General features: G+C 32.6%; 1 long non-coding RNA gene, 1 other non-coding gene and 1 pseudogene across 2 annotated transcripts; 2 read left to right on the top strand and 1 right to left on the bottom strand.

Moving 5' to 3' along the window:
• Positions 1 to 5,932: 5,932 nt before the first annotated feature.
• Positions 5,933 to 10,001, top strand: LOC11430200 (aspartyl protease AED3-like; annotated as a pseudogene).
• LOC120579723 (uncharacterized) lies at positions 8,036 to 9,417 on the bottom strand. The gene is made up of 2 exons (XR_005645467.1): positions 9,281 to 9,417; positions 8,036 to 9,088 (listed from the first exon to the last, which is right to left on the bottom strand). It is a non-coding gene; the product is annotated as an uncharacterized lncRNA (long non-coding RNA).
• A 2,418-nt stretch (positions 10,002 to 12,419) lies between the features above and the next one.
• TRNAN-GUU (transfer RNA asparagine (anticodon GUU)) lies at positions 12,420 to 12,493 on the top strand. The gene has a single exon. It is a non-coding gene; the product is annotated as a tRNA-Asn (tRNA).
• The last annotated feature ends 1,094 nt before the right edge of the window (positions 12,494 to 13,587 follow it).

Here is a 13,587-nt window from a genome sequence, read left to right as displayed (position 1 = left end):
CTTTAATCTTTGAAGTATTTTTCTTTTTAAAGTTTTTGATTCTATTCTCCGAATATTAATTTTGATGGATTAGTTTATCTTCTTTAAAAAAATAAAAATATACACCAAGTCTTTTAAATAAACTCTGCAACCACAATTAATGTGTTATGTATTACAATCCGAATTTTTTTTATAAACAAATGGAAGTGGTTTTGTTAGTTTTTTAAATATTGAATCTCAAATTTACTATTTCTTAGAATTTATTCGATATTCCTTAACTCACCAATCGAATTAGAGTTTTTCTACTTGCACCCTAGTTAATCATGGTTGCACCCCAAAATAACAAGATTACCCTTTCATAAAATTTGATTTTCAAAAAGCCTATTCCTTCTTTTTTGGTTACACCCCAAAACCCTTCTTCCAAAACCATAATTCTTCAATCGATCGATTGTGTTCTACGAAGATTTTCAAAACCATACTTTCTCACGTCCATTCATGATTTCAAAGAAAATTCAAAGCAAATCAGGTTAGCAAGTGTTGTTCTTCAATCGATTGTGTTTTTCTTATTATGGGTTCTCAGTTCTGATTTTGTGTTTTCCTTGTTCTGCGATTTTGTAAAATCAGTTTAAGTAGGTTCATGTAAACTCAGTTTAAGTAGGTTCATGTAAACTTAAAAGATTTTGTGTTTTCCTTGTTCTGCGATTCACAATTCTGCGATTTTGTAAAATCAGTTTAAGTAGGTTCATGTAAACTCAGTTTAAGTAGGTTCATGTAAACTTAGTTTACATGAACCTACTTAAACTGAATTTAAGTTAACCTTGCCAATGTAAATTAAAACCGTAATCGTACAGTGCATCATTGCAGTTGAAGGAAAAAATTGAAACTAGCAAATAGAAGAAGAAATTCACTTACTTATATCCAATTGAGTATGGATGAAAAATATTTGAATTCACTCTTTAATTTTCATGGAGATTGATATTGAACATCAAATTGTTTGATCGATCGTTTTGTGGGGTGAAAGAGGGTGAAACTCACTACCAATGGATAAAATTAGGGTTTTAAAAAAAATTATATAAAAGGGCAATTTTGGTATTATAAAAAAAAATTAAGAAAATTTGGGTGTAACCAGAAAAACATGGGGTGTAAATAGAAAAACTCATCGAATTACCTACTCGAGACCGTCATTTTTTCGTAATATCAAGAATCACATTGTGATCGCAATTGCTAAAGACGCCTTCATAAAAATTAGTTGGTGTCTTTTAACAGATGCTCATAGAATAATTCTAGCAAAACTCATATGTATATATATATATATATAGGAATTTGCTAGAACACACCCACTAATATTTATGTGAGAGTGTTTTAGCAAGTTATAACTAAAAAGTTAATAAATACACCTTAAGGTGTATGTTGCTATAACACACCTTCTAAAAAAAGCAAGTGGGTGTGTTCTAACTTCTAACAAATCCTATAGGCATTTGCTAGAATACACCAACTTATTTTTTAGAAGGAGTATTTTAGCAAGTGAATAACTAAAAAGTGGTTAAATACACCTTAAGGTGTAGATTTGCTAAAACACTCCCACATAAAAACTAGTGGGTGTGTTCTAGCAAACCCCATATATATATATATATATATATATATATATATATATATATATATAATATGTTTGAAACTTTAAATTAAGTTAAAAAAATTTGTCTATAATTTTTGTTAGATAAACGAAATGATAATAGTTATTGAAAACTCACACATCACAAAAATAGGGTTCAAACTTTGATCACAATATCCATCCAATCTAATAATTTTGACATTTTCACCGATAAAGTTATGACTTATGACATTTTACCCTTAAGTTTATTCTAGCTGGTTATTACTTATAAATTGTATTCTTTTATTATTGACATCACCTACTAGCAATCTGCATCATCAACACTGGTGTATATTCAAATACACACTATGATAAAATTTTATTGATTTATTATAACTAGTTTATTAGTTGACAATTAGATATCCCATGTGAGTAAAGGATTCTGCACTACTCTTGGAAATCATACTAAGAGCCTAAAAGTATGTATTGAATCTTCTTCCATTATCTAGCCCACAAACTAGCTTTCTTTAGAGCAATATTTTAAAATTATTCAATCAATTCCTCCAAACATACATGTCTAAAATCATAGTATATAATGGAAGGTGCTATTTACACGCTGAATTTATGAAACTTGATTTTGGCCAAGCAGATAGTTGCCTACAAAACCAAATGGAGTACAGTCTGTTATCTTCCACTATTCTCCATTGAAGTCCATTTGTCACATTCCACTACCCATCCTTCCTCTCCCACATACCCCAAAATATCTTAGCCCAAAATATTTGAGAGGAGTAAATATGCATATTTTGTCCTCATATTGTGTGAGCTAGTGTCAATATAATCCCTAAATAGGCTTTGAATGTGTCAAAACTCAACAATGTCCTTGAGTTAATCTTCTCTTCGTAATTTTGTTGTGAATTAAGATAAAAAATTCACACCGATATTTTGATGTGTGAAGCATGGGTCAGCGGTAATTAATAACCAAAACAATCGCAAACGATAACAACAGATTCAACAACAATATACAGCAAAACCACAATTGAATCGAAGGAGGATATGATAAAATAAAGTATTATAGAAGAGGAAGAATGCACAATATTGCTACCGAATTCGATCTGATAGTGACCTACCATAGGGGAGAAAGATCTCTTAAATTCATTATCAAAAAGTTCTTTACAAAGAGAAACAAGGGTTAGAAGAAATTAAATTTCAGCAAGTTCTCTAGAAACAGACCTTAATTTCTACCATTTTCTCGAATTTCTTCATGTGGCCAAGAGACTCAATGATTTCTCTACCTAAGGTGTTCACAATTGTTTCCCAACTATAATTTCTATCCTCAAAAGGAACTGATCATTGGCATTTGATTGACATTTGATTTTCTAAGGATCTCCTTTTTTGGTAAACCTTAGTTTGCCTAAATCTCACATCTCAATGATTCCTCTTTTGGTTCCCCAAGTTTCATTTCTTTCCACACACTTACAAAAACCCAAAACCTGAAGCTTGTATTTATTGAGTTTGTTCAACCATTAAAACTGGGTGACCAAGAAAAGAGAAAAAATTGTGCCTCTGTGTCGCAAGTCTTTATTTATGTGTCACGAGATAAGCAGAATTGGAACACTTTCATATTCACATAAGATTTCAAGACACATCAAGTAATTCTCCACCTTGCCTTTAAATTGATAGTGATGTCAATTTATTCTGCAATCACCTTCTTTCTTATCCTTGCATCCAACCACCCTTGTCGGTCCCATAAGCTTCCAAGTCTGATCCTTATCCTTGCATCCAACTACACTATGTAGCCGCACAAGTTTACAAATTTACATTTTCAACCCTCATAATGTCTTCTGCCCTCTTAAAGATCCTACACCCAACTACACTAGGCATTTTAGGTAGTTCCACAAGTTTTCGTCATACAGGAAAGATGAAAGAGGTATCACCTTACCATAGACCTCTTTCTAGCTTAAACTCTTCAATCGGACTGCCGTTCACAAAAACCGAAGTTGTAGGCTTGTAGCCATAGTGACCCAATAAAAAATATGTGGGAGAGAACAAAACTTAGCATCTCTCTTTTTATTTTTTACTAAAAGCACTCTTCTTTATTCTTAGTACCATCATCTTCCTATCCAAGTTCGGGTATGCTCCATTTAGGCTAAGCTTCATTTACTCCATTTAGGGTTTGGATGCAAGACATGTGGCAAAAAAATATCTAACGGTTGAGATTTTAAATTAAAAAACAAATATTTGTTTACTAAAAATACATAATAATAACAAACAAATCGAGTTCCCTTCTTCTCTCATATCGCAACAATCTTTTATTGTTTTTTAATTTAAAATCTCAACCGTTAGATATTTTTTTTGTCACATGTCTTACATTCAAACCCTAAATGGAGCATACCCGAACTCTATCCTATCCTAATTTTTGTAGAATCCTGCTCTCCACCCTGCACTTTTCGCTCGTGCCCTGCAGTCATGACCAAAATACCCATGTGCTAGTTAACTAACGCAAGTGTAAAAAAATAAGGGACCTAGTTTTTACACATGCGTGACTTAAGTCACGCTGCATGAAATTAAATGAACCAACCTGCTTTAAACATTCCAGGCGTGCTTTGCAACTTTGCAATTTTGTAACTTGCGTGAGTTAACTCAGCAGTGTGACTTAAGTCACGCATATGTAAAAACTAAGTCCCTTATTTTTACACTTGCGTTAGTTAATTAGCGCAGGGATATTTTGGTCATGGCTGCAGGGCGCAAGTGAAAAATGCAGGGTGAAGAGCGGGATTATTTTTGTATCCTAACTATAGAATTCCTAACATTCTTTGTTTGGGCATTCACAATAGAAAAGTTCCATTGACGAGTGGTGGTCATCATGACGAAATCAGATGTGTGCAACGTCCACATGTGCAAGAACCAAATTAGGTTCTCAAAAAGTTATACAAAAATCATTTTCGTATTCACCGTGAGTAGTAGTAAAATGCATATGATTTTAGATGAACTTTTTTTAAAAACTATTTTGGATGAACTTCAATGCTATAAATAGCAACCCTTTGAAAATCAAAATCAACAAAATAAGATTACCAGAAAATAAGAACAGTACCCAAGGAATTGTCTATTATAACTCTTGTGTGTATTTTCAACATACATATATGATTTTATCATCACTCTCAGTTCTCACTCCAACTCACATCAATATCATGCCTGCTTGATTCATAAAATAATAAAGTCACATCATGGTTGTTCTTTCAATGGAGGGTGGAAAGGAACAAGTAGGAAGAAAATGAAATATACACCAGATATATTTTTTCTAAGGATCAAATATATTTTTTTATTAAGAAGTCTAATGGATGAAATTTACACCAGATATATTTTTTCTAAGGATCAAATATATTTTTTTTATTAAGAAGTTTAATGGTTAGAATTCACACAATTTAATTGTGGAGAAGTGCGGTATCCCTATCAACTGAGCTAAGCTCATGGGAATAAGATCAAATATTTATATTTACATATATATAGAAAATTACACATGAATGAAAGAGAAACAAACAATAAGTGGCACTATTAATTTTTTTTAATGACAAAATTAATTCTCTTAAAAATTAAATTTAAAATGTGATGTAGTTAGGAACTAAATTGTTCCCTTATATTGTTATCAAATGGATCAATTTGTCCCTTTTGTCTTCGATGTAACGTCGGTCAAGGTGACATGTGTGAAATTGCACACATTAGCATTGTTCAAAAATCACACACAAAATAGTTGTTTTGAACATCTGATAGTTGTCTAGAAGTTTTAGCTCAACTAGTAAAATGTCGAAATTATTAGGTCGGACGCCATGACTAGGGTTCGAACCCCGGCGCCTCTACTTGTTATGTGAGTTTATAATGGCCTTGTCATTTCGTCTATCTACAAAAAAAAAAAAAAAAATGATTGTCGTGTCCTAATTTTATTTTTGTCATAGACCAAAAATTGTGTTTTTCATCAATGACCAAACCGAATTATGTAGAGTGCATATGTTTGATATCACAATATGTTTTCTAAAGTCATGATGAGTTGTCTGATTTTACAAAAACTACACTTTATGCAAATTCGGATTGTATGTGAGTATGGTAGAATTACGGCGGACCACTACAACTTAAGTAAAAGCTAAATTATGTCATCGTGATTTTGTCAAAGCTACATTAATTTTAAACATCACTCTGTAACTTTTATAAAATCACGGTGGTTCTTCATAATTCTGGCAAACTTATTAAGATGTGAGACACAAACACCTAATTTTTGTGAAGGAAGGGAATATCAGTTCACTTTATTTCAAAAGACCAATTTGGGTCTCTGCCCTTTCTTTTACTATATATAGTACTAACTAAGTCAAGTGAATGAACCAAAACCACTCCATAACAAAACAACCATGAAACTCACACTTTCCCTCTTGTTCCTATCCCTCTCCCTAGTCCAAGGACTAAACCCCAAATGTGATGTCCAAGACAATGGTTCAACACTCCAAGTAATCCATGTGTTCAGCCCATGTTCCCCATTTAGGCCATCAAGCCACTTTCATGGGAAGAAAGTGTCCTCCAAATGCAAGCCAAAGACACAACTAGACTTCAATTCCTTGATAGTTTGGTAGCTAGAAAATCAGTTGTACCTATTGCTTCTGGTAGACAGATCATACAGAGTCCAACTTACATTGTAAGGGCTAAAATTGGTACTCCACCTCAAACTTTGCTTTTGGCTATGGATACTAGTAATGATGCTGCTTGGATTCCTTGCACTGCTTGTGATGGTTGTGCTTCAACTTTGTTTGCTCCTGAAAAATCAACTACATTTAAGAATGTTAGTTGTGCTGCTCCTGAATGCAAACAGGTATTTACTTCACTAACAAAGACACATTTTTTTGTCATGGTTTTCGTGACTAGGTATATTTTTATATTGGCTTGCATTTGATAAAATTATGATAGTACTATGATTTCGTGAAACTTTAAAATGTAGTTTTTGTTAAAAAATTACGAAGGTTCATCTTAATTCTGGTAATCTCATCACCGCGAATCTAAACATTGAAAGAAAATTATGGTTTTAAATTGTGGTTGTGGTCGTGACTTTGATATGGTGACACGATACAAATGATGCAATTGCAATTATGGTCACGATGTTGCTAAGACATCTAAAACTTTATAATGTTGCTATAATTGTTTGCAAACCCTAATTTAAAAATCTGAGTTGATTTCAATTTCCAAGCTCTCACACCTATTTTTTATTTTGATTCTATGCCTTTTTCTTCATAAACATTTTTTTCGGTGCAATGAGTTATTTTTACTCCAAGGTATTTATTCTAATAATTTGCTAGTACCTTCATTAAAAATTGAAATATTTTGATTTTTGATTATATGCAAAATCTATTCATGGTTTTCATGTTTTGTTAACTAGCTAGTGGATTATGCATTATTAAAATCACAACAATTGTGAAATATTTGTTGAAAAAGGTAATCTGTTTAATATATGATGATACTTTAAAAAAAGATGTGATTTGAATACTTTACAGTTTTTTATTTCGTAATCAGCATCATAACATAAGATACTATATTTTTATTTTGTAATCAGTATCCAAAGATACTCCTTATTTTGTCGATTGTCATATTTCTATTTTAAAATTTAAAAGAATCACGTGACCTCAAATGCCACAATGTACACATCACTACTGTGAATGTTTTTGTACTCTAGTGAAGTGTACATAAAAATTTGTTTGAACTGGTGAAAGATTTGTTTTGAGGATGCCAATAAAATTATTGAATCACTACATGATATTTAGTGTAGAAGTGAGCCAATTAAACTCTTCAAATTAATGGAAATTTTAAATGATCCCTAAAAATTATTAAAATACTTGGTCACTTTGTTACGTGACAATTGTAAAACTAAATTGATCGACTAAAAGATAAAGAATTATCTTTCTGGTCGCATTTATAAGCAATTTTATTATTATTAAATAACTGATGTGTTTGGATTATAATATACTTTAGATACATCAGGTTTTTTTGAAAGGTTCAGATACATCAGTTATTATGTTTCAAAAAAAAAAATACATCAGTTATTTAATGAATCTAAAAAAAACAAAAATATTTATAAATGTGATCGGAAAAAGTATTATACATCGTTGTAACAAAAAAAAATAGGTTTGTGATAGAGCTTAAATTATCTTAGACAAAGTACTTAAATTATCTTTACTTGGACAAAAGTTCACATGACATACAGCTTGGCACGAATCTTTTACCTTTACTTGCCGTTGAAGGGTAATTACTAGTTTCACAATGAAAGGGACTACAAGGAGAGATTATTTGATCACATTGAAACGGGAAATACTTGGGTGCCATAGTTTTTTGGTGCCATTGGTGACATAGGTTCATTTTAGATGAAAGAGAATGATTAAAATAAATTATTTAGATGAGAGAGAATGAGTTGTTAAGAGAGAGATAGACACAAAGTTACCTATGGCACCAATGGCACCAAAAAACTATGGCACCCAAGTGCTACTCCATTGAAACGTGCAACTTTTGTCCCATTGTAGGTGGGGTTGACTTATATCCTAGCCCAATCTATGAATCCAAAATATTGAAAGCTATGTGCTCTCTATGGCAGGCAAAGGTTCACGAGACTTGGAGTCTTCTAAAATCTAAATGCACTTTTTCCAATGAAGTAATCATGGTTTAAAAATTGGATTGAAACAGTCGTATTTATCGGTCAATAAAAATTGACCGATTTATCAGTTGGTTTATTCTCGACTGTTTTAAATTCTACTAGTTAAATTAGATTGAACTGAGTTGAATAGATTGAATTGAATTCTAGTTGAATTAGATTGAACTAGGTTGAGTCGGTTGAATTGTAGATGACGAAAAATTCAAAAATCGATTAATACATTGGTTGGTTTATTCTGGTCTAATAACAGTTGAATGGATTGAACCATGATCAGTCTTATTAATTCATTCTCCTATCTCATTTTTGAAACATTGGTATTAATGTAAACATTTTATTTTGTTTCATTTTTCAGGTACCTAACCCTGGTTGTGGTGTGAGCTCATGCAATTTCAACCTAACCTATGGCAGTTCCTCTATTGCAGCTAACTTGGTACAAGACACTATTACCTTAGCCACTGACCCCGTTCCTAGCTACACATTCGGTTGTGTTTCAAAAACCACAGGCACCTCTGCCCCACCACAAGGTCTATTGGGCTTGGGCCGAGGCCCGTTGTCACTTTTGTCTCAAACCCAAAACCTCTATCAGTCCACATTCTCTTACTGCTTGCCAAGTTTCAAGTCTCTTAACTTCTCTGGATCTTTGAGACTTGGACCTGTTGCTCAGCCCAAGAGGATTAAGTATACCCCTCTTCTCAAAAACCCTAGACGATCATCACTCTATTATGTTAACTTGGAAGCAATTAGGGTTGGCCGAAAAGTCGTCGATATTCCACCAGCCGCATTGGCTTTTAATCCGACCACTGGAGCCGGTACCATCTTTGATTCAGGTAACACACTTTTACCTAGTCCAACATAAAAATATACTCTTAGATGTCTAACACGTAGAATATTTGATTCAAATTTTTTTGAAGAAAGAAAATCAATTGAAAGTTCTAATATTTACTTAAATGCATTATTTTGTTATAGAACAACATATAGAAATTCTAGTTACCATAATCATATCATAATTCTTTGTATTTATTGTTAAACATTACCAGGTACCGTGTTTACTCGGCTGGTTGCCCCGGTCTATGTCGCGGTGAGAGACGAGTTCCGGCGAAGAGTTGGGCCAAAGCTCACAGTGACATCCCTAGGAGGGTTTGACACATGCTACAATGTCCCAATAGTTGTACCCACAATAACATTCATATTCACCGGCATGAACGTGACATTGCCACAAGACAACATCCTTATACATAGCACCGCAGGCAGCACCACGTGTTTGGCCATGGCGGGCGCACCCGATAATGTGAACTCGGTGTTGAACGTGATAGCCAACATGCAGCAACAAAACCACCGTGTGCTCTATGATGTCCCTAACTCTAGGGTTGGTGTTGCTCGTGAGCTATGTACTTAATAAAATGGTCGATACACATAATCTTTTGTCAATATGGCATTAGAAAAGTTGTTTGGGTAATGGTACTCAATTTATATTGAAGGGTATAATTTTTAGCATATGGTAAGGTTTGATTGTAACCACATGGTGTAAGATTTTGAGCTAAGAACTCCATATTGTATGTGGATTAAATTCATGTGAATTTCCAAAGTTAAGTTATATTTGTAGTTTTTGTAATGGTGAGTGTGTATCACGGGTATATGTACCTCTAGCTAGCTAGCTATAGCTTGATTTGTGTCTTTTTATTCAAGTTAGTTGAATTGATGAGACTTCAAAGTTTAATAAATCGTGCAAGTTCACGGGTCATGGATTAAATTTTCTATTCTTTGTATGAATATGCAGCTCTGCTGGCATTACTGTTTAACTTTGTCACTTTAAAAATGGTGATGGCCAGTGACGTATCAAGGATTTCATCCAATAAATAAATAGTATATATTAATTGGCTAAAATATGGTTTTGGTCCCTGCAAATATGCCTCGTTTTAGTTTTAGTTCCTGTAATTTTTTTTTGTTGTTTTTGGTCCCTGCGCAGGGACTATTTTCAAAAATAAAATATTTTGTAGGGACCTTTTTCAAAATCAAAAGATTTTGCAGGGACTATTTCTCTAATAAATGGGTTCAGTCATCATGTGCCACGTGTGCAAATCATCACAAAAGTGGAGTCAGGGACCAAAACCAAAATGAGGCATATTTGCAGGGACCAAAAACAACAAATTTTTTTTACAGGGACTAAAACCAAAACGAGACATATTTGCAGGGACCAAAACCATATTTTAGCCATATTAATTTATCACCTATGTAGAATAAACGCACATACAGCAAATAAAAGATAATCGTTTTTTTTTTATGGAAAATAAAAAATAATCCTTGTTAAATGTATATTTAGTTTCTAAAACTTTATAAAGTTTTCAATATATCATTTTTTTTCATTAATTTAAAACGTCCTCCTTGCAAAATTTAAGAGAGATTAAAACAACTATCCTGACAAAATGATTGTTGGTGTTGATTGAAAATATATATATTCAAGAAGTTCTATATTGTTTAGAATTGTAAAGAAAAATATAGTACGAGATAAATAAGATTTTTTGAAGTGCAAAACAGAGAAGTGTAAGACAAATAAGGTGGTTTAGGCTAGAGAAAATTGATGGAAGAAACAATTCTGGCTTAAGAAATTTTGAAGTCAATCATGTGTTAATACAATCAGGATTATGCAAGGTGTTGATTAGTATACGAGCATTAATCAGCATTGATGCAAGGTGTGAGATTATATCGGTGGTTGAAGAACTTTCTACCAACATGGAAGCTGCACCATAAGTTTTCAACATGTTTTTTCGACATGTGGAAATTCTTGAGCGATTTAGCTTCGAATGAAATATACTCTTTATGATGGAGCATGACAGTTCTTTTGAAATATGATTGTCAATGAAGACAGTGTGAAAATTCGTGGTTTAACTTCATATGATTATATGATGAAGTATGATAGTTCTTTTGAACTATGACTGTCAGTGACGACAATCGAAGAGGATATATCATTTTCAATCAAGGTGGAGACTATTGGTGTTGGTTGAAGATATACATGTTGAAGACATGCTAAGTTGTTTAGAATAGTTAAGGAATAAGTAGTGCAAGATCTTATTAAAAAAAAGTAGTGCAAGATCTTATTAAAAAAAAAAAGTAGTGCAAGACAAGAAATTAGGTGCTTCCTACAATTGTTTACTTTCTTTTCTTGTCAAAATTTGTAGGCTACAAGTTTTTTTTCTTTTTTTTGGTAGTGCAAGACAAGTAGAGTGATGTCTATATACATGATTTATTTATGTTATAAGATGTACCAGTCAAAAACACTTTAAATTAATATTTGATTATTAATAATCAAAAATGCATTTTAGTCAATAAATTTGATAAAAAATATATTTTAGGTAGAACTCGCACTCAAAGTTTCTCAAATGACTTTTCTTTGTTTATACTTTAATGTTTATTAAATAATTGAGTAACTTAGTTTATTTTTAGGTGGTCAAGGTTCGAACACCAAATCTTACATATATTATGCATTGTTCATATCAACTGAATTAAAATGTGGTCAGAAAATATCCAATTAGAAAGAAAAAAAAAAGCATAAAAAAGATTAGGCTTTGAAAAATGTTACATGGTACACTATCTTTTAATAAAGTGCCACCATACTTTTCATCGATGTCTTATAAGATCAAACTGCAAATTATACTGCCTTTAATCATTATAAATTTAATTTTCTGTAGTTTTTTAAGCCTGCTGATGGTATTGTTAAAGTTAAAGTATCCCAATCCAGAGAATGATCATAGAATCATTGAGGGAAATGTTAATCAATGCCTCTGAAGCATTAATTAAGTCCTTTAAATGTAAATTTATCATGAAAATGTGTGTAATCATGCATCGGAAATCGAAATCTTTGATTTTTTTATAAAATAATTTCTTTTTTTAGAATCCTTAAAAAGTGCTCCGCCTCGGGGACACTCGTTAACGAGATCTAATCATTAATACTCCTTTATCTTAGCTCCTTTTCAATAGTTCCTTTACTTGGTTAAATTATATTTATAATCAGAATCAGAATCTAACAAATAAAGTCATTCTTGTCGGAAAAAAAATTAAAGTCAATGAATTCCATTATCAGGTGCTTCAAAGTGAAAGAGTATATGTTGGCGCGTGAGAAGAAAATAAAACAGTAAGATTATTTATTTATGCTGCAAACCGAAAAAATAACAAGAAGCTGGAATAGCTCAGTTGGTTAGAGCGTGTGGCTGTTAACCACAAGGTCGGAGGTTCAACCCCTCCTTCTAGCGATTTCTTTTTCTTTTTCTTTTTCAATTGAAAGAATAATGTGAAATTTTATGCTGTGATTTATGCCATATATAACTTTGTGATTGTCTCACTTGTCTCTGCCTTCATTCTCAAGTTTGGAAGTTTTGAGATTGTCATTTATACATCATATAGAATGCAGCTGAAGAACAGAAGTAATAACAGCAGCATCTTCTGTCTTCACAGACAAGTTTTCTACTTAAGAGGAAGGAAAAGGAAAAGAAGAATGAAAACAAGAACATCATAAGGTTGATCATTCAGAGGAACAATATTAGGGTAAATTAATTTGGAGTTCAAATCACTCCTGACTCTTATTCTTTCATCAATGAGGGGGGTTCTAAACAGAAAGGTGTTTCCATCTCTTCCTAATTCATTCTGACTAAATATGAACTTGAGAACAATTTAAGAAAATTGAGAATGGATATTAAGAATCATTTGTCGGGGAGGAAATAATCGAAAAGTTGTTGCTCAGAGTTCTTGAGAAAGACTCCGGCTAGAAATTGCTTGCGTCACAAGTTAACTACTCCCAATGTTTCCCTACAACATTAAGGCTCTTACTACTGATCAATCCTTATACCTCGTGACTATACTGAAACCCTCCACTTCATCCTCATCATATGATTCCTCCCCTACCAAGTAGTTTGGTACTTGAATAACTTTTTTGTTAATAACAAAAGGGGGAGAAAAATATGACCAATTTTGTTGTTTTGGATTAGAAAATTCTTAGGATTATAGTTATATAATGGTTTAACTTTTGGCAAGCAACAAGTGATGTTAGTTATGATCATTGTTTGAACCATGTATTTGCATCATGAATGCTATCTAACATTTTTGAATAGAGATGTGATATCAAGGTCTCTTGGTGGTCCTTATTTTTAGTTCATTGCTGCTCTCGATGCTACACCAATCACCCTAACAAATGTATCGAAGTCATGGTTCGGCTTGATGGGGATTGACAATAAACCTATACTGATGTGGGAGACAATATGTTCCATTGATTGATAATTGAAGTGCAAAGGTGATGTGAGTTAAAGACGCACACTTATGAGAAATATGGTTGAAGTTCAAATGTCGGTTA

Source organism: Medicago truncatula, chromosome 3 (assembly GCF_003473485.1).
Source record: "Medicago truncatula cultivar Jemalong A17 chromosome 3, MtrunA17r5.0-ANR, whole genome shotgun sequence".
Taxonomy (NCBI): Eukaryota; Viridiplantae; Streptophyta; class Magnoliopsida; order Fabales; family Fabaceae; genus Medicago; species Medicago truncatula.
This window is presented reverse-complemented; position numbering and strand designations above follow the sequence as displayed.